A 10,369-nucleotide genomic window follows, 5' to 3' on the forward strand; every position below is an offset into this window, starting at 1 on the left:
GTTAAATTCGGTTACGACAGACCTGAAGTTAGATTACTTGGGCTAAGTCAAATTTAATCAGGTATGGGGTCAAGTTGGTTAGGGGTTGGGCGAGGAGTTCAATTCGGAAAGAGCGCATGAATGAGGGGTGCGGTCTAGATAGCTTGACTAAGATTTAATCGGGTTAAAGTTTGGTCAAACTTTGTTTAGGAATAAGGATAGGACTTAGTTTGCCGAGCCATAGCTGCAATCCGAGACGAGCGTCTCCAATTCCTAATAAGTGCCGATTTACCAGGCGTCGAATCCTTTCTGTTATGCTAAATCTGCTGATGGAAACTAAGCAAGCGTTACGTATCGGTCTTCTATTTCCATTATAATCAAGCGATCCAAATGAAACAATAATAGGGATTTTCTTGGTCTAAACCATGGGTCTCAACTCTCAAACACGCGGCCCGCGAAGGCCTTTTGGGATTTCACGCATTCGACAATATATCCAAGTGTCATATATCTTTTTTATATTTATGAATCTTAAATTCACTCTAAAACAGGGGTCGGCAACCCCTAGCACACGAGGTGATTTTTCATGGCACACCAAACGAATTGACGCATACGACACGTTATAATCATGTTTGTGGCAAAAAGTCAAACGGAAATGTTCAAAATGGAAAAAGCTCGAAGGTGACCAAAATTATTTCGTAAAACAATATAGGTGATTCCAATATATTTTGAACAGCGGAAGTCTTTACCGCGATCTGTAGAGCTTTGCAGACAAACTTATGTGTCAAACTGACGTGTATGATAAAGGGGTGGGTACATTTTTCATGATCAAGTTATACCGTTGTAGCAACGTTGATGCGCGTGTCGCTTATTGGCTGTGGCACCGAACACAGAAACTACGAAAGCAGCCACAGTAGATAGTCCATAGCGCGAATAACTTTTTTTTGCAATAAATTAAGCAAATATTATTATATTAAATGATAGCTGTTGTGCGGTAGCGACCAGAATTTATACCTTTCGCGACTCATACTTGGAGAACCACTGGCGCAACTGATGCCGTTGCCAGCTTCAGATAAGCGGTTAGTGGATTTCCCTGCTTGAAACGATAAATATCACAAAACTAAAAATGTTTGGCACGCCAGCTGGTAATATTTTTGAAATTGGAATATTTTGGCACGCTGCACACGAAAGGTGGCCTGTCCCTGCTCTAAAACTACAAGAAAAACCTGAAATCTCAACAAACCTCACCACCACATCACTTTTAAAAATCTATCATGCAGTAGAAGATCATCTATTACGTCACATTTCTAGTTCATGATGATAAAACATGACCCGTTGATGATTCGTGACTGAAGATTGTGATTTGGATTGGTGCGAGCTTTCGTAAAATTACTCGATTTCGGATCGACTGAGTGATGAACTAAAATAATTCGAGTTGAGTCGGGTCTAACGTCAAAATCAGAGAAGGAGTTGCGTCTCGGAATAGTGACTTGGTAATCCTACGGACGCGACAATCTATGAAACTGTCATTGGAAATAGTAATACCTTAAAACGTCGGAGCTTGCGTTGCGTAGGGTATATATAGGTATATAATGAGGTCAGTTTGGAAACCATTGGCATTCTATGGCCCCCGTGACGTATAGATTGGTTACATCCTTGGTGTTGTTTGTTCTCTCTATCCATGTTATTATCGGTGGCGAGTGAGGTAGTGGTCCAACGCTCCACAGCTGTAACACCGATGGATTCTTCGGCGATTGGACATTTCTATTCCACGGGCTCTTAATCAGGGGTCCATATAGACACCATCGGGGTACAAGGTACATTGTGGAAGTATGCGTATATGATGTGGAATATCTTCTGGACCAATTTATTCGACTGGAAAATATTCTTCGCGCCACGCGCGATTTTATGTGAATGGGCTTTTTGATTTCAATATAGGTACCATACCATCAGAATTGGTGTTGGCGGAAAATCATATTGAAAGCACAAGGGGTACGATCGCTAAAAAGGTTAACAAGCAATGCTATTACTACGGCACAATAATGATTATATTCAGATTGTTAATGATCTGTTCCAATATTAATCGACTTTATTTCCTTCTCAGAATTTGGTGTCAATGTCCCCGACGTGTTGCTAATGGTGACTAGGGTTAATGACAAAAGTGCTGTGGTTTGGTTATATTGTGGCATATGAACTGAAGATGATCGAAATTTGCTGTCTTCAAGGAATATGTACTTGAAAATATTTGTTACTAAAAATCTCTTCTTCTGCTGGAAATATGCTGGATATTCCAAGTATTTTCACATATAATCAGAATTGCGTCGCGGGTCGGATGAAGCCAAGTGGTAGGCCGTATGTTTGACACCGCTAGACTACACGATGCCCTACAAGCGTTTCGAAACGTAGATGTCCTCAACGTTCTATCCGAAGGAGCAAATGTCCTAATGGTCCGACATTCGTCGCACACGCAATCCCCTTACAACCACGACGACGGAATTACGGCGACGTTGTTTAATAGTTACATACACCATATATCAAAATTTATACATACCTTTAACGATCAAATCAGATTTTGTTTCCGCATGCCCGTTAGAGGATATCGTGGTACATGTGTATTGCCCTCCGTCTGACTGTTTCAGATCATATATCCGTAGATTTGTTGAAGTAGATGTTAATCGTCGTCCAAACGATTCGCGGAACCATCTGAAAATTTCCCTGTCGCGTTATCGATGTCTTCTGGTTATGCAAATACACAGACTTTGTAACCACTTTGATGAAAAACACCGATATGTGGTCAAAATCGTAGTTGCTGGTACTCTTGTAAAAAGAGAACTAATGCCGGAGATTTCTAATCAAACACCAGCATAGGCGCATGCCCAAATTACTTCAAAAGTAGAAGGGAAACACGAAATTAATAGTTTGTCAGAACTCAGAAGGGATTTGGAGAAAGCGTGAATGTTTAATTTTTCAGTTGCGGAGCTCTCTTTTATCAAAAAGTAGCTCCAGCTCCGGAGCTCATGGATATCAATGCTCCGGCTCCCTCAAATACTAGGGTGACAACAATCAATTGCGTCAGTCATTAGTCAGTATCATCGGTTGCGAATGTTCTGCTATCACATCCTCATCAGCAACGTGGTTATTTATAAAAGGTGAACCAAACAGAGAACAAGCGCATTGTAAACAAAAACCGCGAATGGCACCGACTTCAACTGTAGCAAGGAGGACACATAAGGTCGGCTACACTTCCCGGTACCATACAACGCGGAGAGGAACATGACCGGTTTAAAAGCATGTCCGCTGTCCTCAGTACTTGTACGCCTAACAAATAAAATTGTGTAATATACTCACTGATGTTTTGGATGCAGGGTATTGTATCGGTGTTGCACGCTGTATTTAGCAATGTGCTCGGATCCCTTAGTCCAGTTGTAGGTCACGTTCGCACCGTATCCGGGGTCAATTAAAGGAGCGGAGCACGGCAGTTCCGCTCTCAAGCCGGCGAATTTGACTAGTTTATCCGCAGTGACGCATACTGCCAACATATTCACCAGCACAACCTTAAACGCCATTAGCTTATACATCACTGCAAAACGCAAGATTTGCGTAATATACATCGGCACTCAAAAGACAGGTCGGTGATGGGTTAACGAAAAGCATTCAGCAGTAACAAGCGATCTACGAATACTATCTCTGCTATCGACCGGTAGATCGCGATCGGCTTATAAAGTACCCTTGGCTTCCCTCACCTTGTGCTAGCCAGAACGTTATATATCTGATAGGATAGCGAATTCGCAGTCTTACAGTCACACGAATTTACCAAGCTAATAAAAGAGCATGCAATAAAAAATCTCATATTCATACATAATAATTCTCATCTCGCAACTATATTTCTGCATTCTACGACGCTGTGTCGATAATACGATACACTGCCAAATACCGATCGCGCCAGACAATATATTTCAAATACTGACGAATTCTAAAACGGAGTTCAGCTCGTCATAATAAAACTTACACGTAAGCCCAGATAAAACGCATGTATTATAAATCACAACGCGTTGCCTATATTATCAGACGACTCTACCGCCGCGATTGGAACGTTACAAATCCTATAAGAGTAGATAACCTGGGCCAAATAAAAATAAATACGGGCTTCTCCTTTTGGGCCGAAAATCGCCATTGTGATATCGTCGCCACATGCGCCGAACCTAGATATGCCCGGTATTTCGCATAACGTAATGATGCTTATCTGACCGCATTACTGGGGCGTAGCAAGAGAATAATCGGGGAGGGGAAGATATTTGAAGAGTTTAAAGAGTTCGAAGTATTTATTTTAAGCAAAGCCGTATCAACATTTTGCCATCCCAAATGGGGTGATAAGTTCAGCTTTTTTGGGAGGGGGGTCGACCTTCAGATCGAAGCCATTAAATTATGACTTCCACACAAAACGAAAGCATTATATAAGTGAATATTCATTGCAACTTTGCTGTTTCCTTTCAGATGCCAGTTCAGAAATACGAGGTTTCACCTTGGAAATGGCCATCGTATTATTCGTTCGAAACGCAAGCGTGATACAAATTGCCTGACTACAAATGAGCTTATAAATATTGGAGATGGAATTGGCATTACACGAAGACTACTAGGCTTCGATTTCGAAACCCGACTTTCCCTACTTATACCATTGCACTTTAGATAACCAAGGTAAACGGTGATGTCACGCTTGAAATACAATTTGCTGTTGTACAGCGTACTGTTGTTTTGCTGGGCGGCGCTGGACGCTTATGAAGGGGGAGGTAGATTCCAGCATTTGGATGGTAATATCTATCATATCATCATTATCATCATCATCATCATCATCATCAATTATTAAATATTTTATTAAATCAATACACCACAAGATTGCGATATAGTGAAAAGATAGTAAGGTGCCGAAAGGACATAAAGTATAGTCTTTTAATGAGACACCCACCTTGGCCTACACTACTGCAGCATGTAAATAATATAGGCATGCACACATAGGATTCAAGAAAGGATAAAATAAAAGGAAGCGACAAAAATGAATGCTGCATGTGTCGGTAGGCGATGTCGATTTGTCAGATTGTGGTCCGATAATCTCGAGGGCTGATTCAGTAGAAATTGCTTGTATTTAGATTTGAACGTGGACAAATCTGGACATGTTCGACGACTGTCGGATAGCCGGCGAGATGCTGATCCACACCACAGGTCCGGCATACTTGATTGAGCGAGTAGCTGCTCCGTATGGTGACTGACCAACGTCGTGGGATCCATGCTACACAATCGGCGCTAGGAAAACGAAAAAGCGAACACAATATTGAACCCAATAAATACGGCTGCCCGAAGCGCACTTCTTGTATCCCGAGATAGAATTTCCAAGATGTCGTATTGGAAGTAAAGTAATTACTAATGACGTGTTGGTATTATAATATATCAGAATAAAAAAACGCATTTCAATTCACACGGTCTCGGTCCCTTCAAATTCTATAGATACCGCTATGTTGCTTAACATGGAATCATGGCTTACAGCAGTGGTTCTTGAACGTTTAGGCCGCGACATAAATCTGAGTTCAGTGACACCACGCGACCCTTCAAGCTTCACACATCAAAATGAATGCAATTTAATATTAGCATACTATACGTTTTTATAGGCATGGCATAGAGAACGCGAAGACAACAGTTGTTCGCAACGCAGCTCTATGACACATTTTTGTCGCACCGAGAATGCTATTACGGAGAACGGCCATTACTGAGAACGGAAATTAACGAAAATGGACATCACCGAGAACGGACATTACCGAGAATGTATATTATCGAGAACGGGCATTACTGAGAACGGAAATTACCGAGAATGGACATTACCGAGAACGGACATTACCGAGAATGTATATTATCGAGAATAGACACGGCCGAGAATGGACATTACCGAGAATGTCATTACCGAGCATACATTACCGAAAATGGACATTGCCGAGAATCACATTACCGAGAATGGACATTACCGAAGATAGACATTACCGAAGATAGACATTACCGAGAATGTATAATACCGAGAATGGAGACTACCAAGAGTGACATTACCGAGAATGTACCATACCGAAACTCTCAATTTCCGAAATATGAATTCACCGACGGCAATTAACATGTTTCCTCATGTGGAAACAATGTATTCTCCAATATATTGGTACTCGATTGCTCCGCCATTTAGCCACCCACCTCGCTTAGCTGACCACCAACACGTCCTATGACTTCAGCGCTGTATACACCATTGTCTGCCAGAAGTTGATATTGACCAATTGCCAAAGTTATTGTGGACCACTTTGCACCATTATCGCGTATGGAAGCGAACTCGCTCCGAGAGTTCATCTGTACTATTGGAGCCCAGCACGGTCATTGGTCAGTGGCGAACTCTGGCAAACATGGCCAGCTCTTTAAAATCAACTTTTGTTCTAATGCTACTGGCTATTTGATAAAATTATTAGGTTGGATCATGGTTGGATAGAGAAACGCTGCACTGAAGACACACATATTTGGCTCAATCCCAAACTGTAAGAGCCGCTAGACTCATACTAATAGTAATAATATTAATATCGTTACATTGCATTTGCTCGTATTAACAACTGCGTACGCATATACATTAACCCAGCTATATTAAAATTTAATTCCAATGTCGTACACAGCTGGGATTGTGCCTCTAATTATCGAAAGTAACTCACGACAACCAAAGGCGTAGCAGGTAAATCGCCACTTGTGCGATTGTTATGTCATACTGGCTCAAGACTGACAGCGTGAAATTGAATGACTTTGAATCTGCGCAATTGGCCACTAACAGACTCGAACGGACGTACCGTAATTTTCCATGTATAATCCGCAAAATTTTCACGATTTTTTGCCCTAAAATAGGGGGGTGCGTATTATACATGGGTACAACAAGCCTTGAAAAAAATCTCCCTCAATAAAAAACTTGAAATCACACCTATCTTCATGTTTGTTTCCAATCGCGCATCACTTTCAGCCATCGCGCGTAGTAATTAGTGGGAAGCGTGTTGCCAATTAACGAGAGTCGTGTGCAAAAGCACGCGATCTTCTGCTGAGTTGTTTGGGCGTTTGTGCGCGAGCGGAATTAGGTCACTCGCGCGCGGCAATTCTCGCCAATTCATCGCGTCAACGACAGGCCCGAACAATCGCATATGCAATTTATACATACACAAGAGGCCATGTGCGCAAGATATAATCGCTTGCGTAATCAGTCGCATCTCTAATAGACTTGTTGCGTATCACATAACCGTTAGCCTAGGCGCAATCGCAACTACACACACACAAACTAACTCGCCGCCGGCCTCTCAGGCTTCGGCTGCTATCTACTATCGTTTAGACACAATACCGTTAATTGTATAATGATTAGCAATCGCATCTGTAAAAGGTCTCCTCGTGCTCAAGATGTCGTGTCGCTAGCCTGAACTATCGCGTCGGGCGCCGCCCGCCTCGCAGGCTTTGGCTGCTATCTACTATCGTTTAAAGACAATCCCGCTAATTGTATAATGATTAGCGATCGTTGTGTAATGATTGTTCAAGAGTGACATCGCAAAACAGAATGACATCGTATACGAAATCGGAACTATTCACATGTACTGAAATGCAGGGTGCGTACTATACATGGGTACAGGCTTTTTCCCAGAATTTACATGCTATTTTAGGGGTGCGTATTATACATGGGGGCGTACTATACTTGGAAAATTACGGTAATTGATTAGCGCTAAAACTAAAACATCAGAAGATGTGTGTTAAGGCCAAGTTATCAAAAGATACGGCAGGCCTGAATCACCTGAACTCGGTGCCATTACAAAATAGATTCCACAGCAGACTTCAATCGTATTAATTTGTGAAATTGTTTGTCGTCAGTGAGGTTGCGTATTCAATCGTTCGCGCGCGCGTGTTGATGAATAGTGAATTGTTGATATTGAAGCGAGATCGAGGAATCGCTAATCAAACGCTGGACTCGCTGGCAAACTTACGCGCACCTTTTCAAGCGAGGAATCCCACGTTCGCAGTACAGGTTCGAGAACTACGTCAATGGAAACTGATCAACAGCTAATTGCAACAGTAACCGTGAATAGTAGTGACCTTATTGTTGGGCATTCAGACACCCGTGTTGGCGAAAGTATCAATTAATAATGAAAAAAACTAGCCCTGGCGAGTTTGCTGGTTCCTATTGAACGCATCATTGTTAACACTCTCAAAATATATCATCATCCTTCATCATCCTTAAATCTCAGCCTTTGCGCAGTGGAGCCGGAGCAGTGGTATCAACAAGATCCGGAGCGGGAGCAATTTAATATTTCCGGCTGACCCAAAACCCTGCTATCATCTCCACGTTTATCATGAATTCCTTCTCCAACTATTTGTCATTAAGGTGACGCTTACCAGATGTGCTTTCGCCCCAGAAATACCAACACTGCGGTTAAAGTGAACAGAGCAACGACAGCACCCACAGCATATCTCCAAGGTGGTGTTTTGGCAACCTGTGCTGAAGCTGAAAACATCACCATCGGATAAAACTTGTGCAAATTATTATGCGCTCATTCGCAGCAACTGGACAGGAGCGAACACTGGTCAAGACTGCGGAATCCAATTTCGACATTGCGCTTCTTTCTAGGTCTTCTACTTTGGAACACTTAGATCAGTGCTTTTCAACCTTTTTGAGCTTCATTCGGACTTTTTTTGTAAAATAAATTTCATTCGCACAAACTAACCGAAAATCGTTATGCAAAAAGCAGATGAAAATACAACATTTATTTGTTCAGATGTGCCACAAATCGGCTAATGTATCTTAAGCTATGAAGTGTAGTGTCTCATTAAAAAGGCTACTATTTTCGCTCGTTTTCATTTCAACTATTTCACTAAAACCCTTCTCGGCCAAACAAGTTGTTGGGTTTTGTACAAGAACGTCTACTAGTGCTTGGACGGCCAGGTCTTAAAATCTGTTCTGCACTTCTATCCAAAATACAACGTGTTTTTCACGAGTGAAAAATGCTTGCTGGAAGAAATCGATTTTGAGAGCTGACGAAAAGGTCTAGGAGACTCCAGTACGTCGAAATGGTGAAAAACCCACTTGTTTGTGTTGAGGCTTTCGCCTTATGTCTTGGAAAATAAGGTCCAAACGATCAAGAAGAGTAGGCACATTAGAGCTCGCTACCTTATGATACTTTTTTTCGATTTCACATTTTCTGTCTTGCTAGTATGTGGGAAGAGCAAATTAACTCACGATACTGTGTGTTCTGCTCTTTAGCTCAATCTAACTTGAGAATTCATAACAGTTGAATAACGTTAAAGCAAATTTTTATACTACCACCAAAATCTGAGTTTTTGCGGCATCTGGCGACCCGAGCCTCACCCATGAAAAGGAATTCATTTTGAATATTACAGCAGTATGCTACGATTTTACGGACATGTATGACATACAGAACGCGCACAACACAATTCTATCCAACACAGCTCTACAAATGTGTCTGACGCACGCGATTTAAAATTAAGGTGAATTAAATACCTCCGCGTGTCGCAGTTGTACTACTTAGGGATGGTGTGAACCTCTGAAAGGTTCAGGTTCGTGTGAACGCGAACCTTTTTGAAAGGTTCTGTGTGAACGCGAACGTGAACCTCATGACGTCACGTGACGTCATATTGCTAATTCCAAACCTATCTTTCAATGAAGTGATAGCCTAGCGACGAGCCACATAATGCCACAATGCTGAAGTACATATCGGCGTTTTAAACGTCGCTAGATGTATCAACTGAGGCAATCAGATGATAAAATACTTCCATAAAATCAATATCATCCGTCGCGTTGCCAACAATTTCGACGAGGACTAGCCAGGGAATATACGCTTACGCCTTAACGATCTTGGCCAGACCGGACAATGTATTCTGCGTCTGAGTATTGCCAAATTGATATTGAGCAGAGTGTAAAGCAGGTTTCTATACTTGCTACTGATATTAGGCTATCCCACAAGTTATACAGCTGTAGCAAACACCTCAATCGTACGGATTTTGTTTTAATGATGCAGTAAACATATGAAGCCAAGATTGACCCCGTACACCTGCTAGATTTGTTACATCAAAAAACTATATCAATCTCATAGATTGATTGGTTGAATAAACATCATTCGCTGACTACATGTAGTGTATTTCGCTCGTGATGTTGTGTGATTTCGGGTCAAGCTCACAACAGAGTGTCACTAAATATTCACAAACGGGAAGCTGGATATTTCGAGCAAACTTTTGTAATGAAACAAGTAAAATTTTTGAGATTGTCAAGGTGCATGCTCGTTTTGCTCTGATTTTTTATGCTGCCAGCGCCATGCATAGAGTGGCCCACAGTTGAAAT

Source organism: Botryllus schlosseri, chromosome 2 (assembly GCF_051294905.1).
Source record: "Botryllus schlosseri isolate E-star chromosome 2, Bs_hap1, whole genome shotgun sequence".
In the NCBI taxonomy this organism is placed as follows: Eukaryota; Metazoa; Chordata; class Ascidiacea; order Stolidobranchia; family Styelidae; genus Botryllus; species Botryllus schlosseri.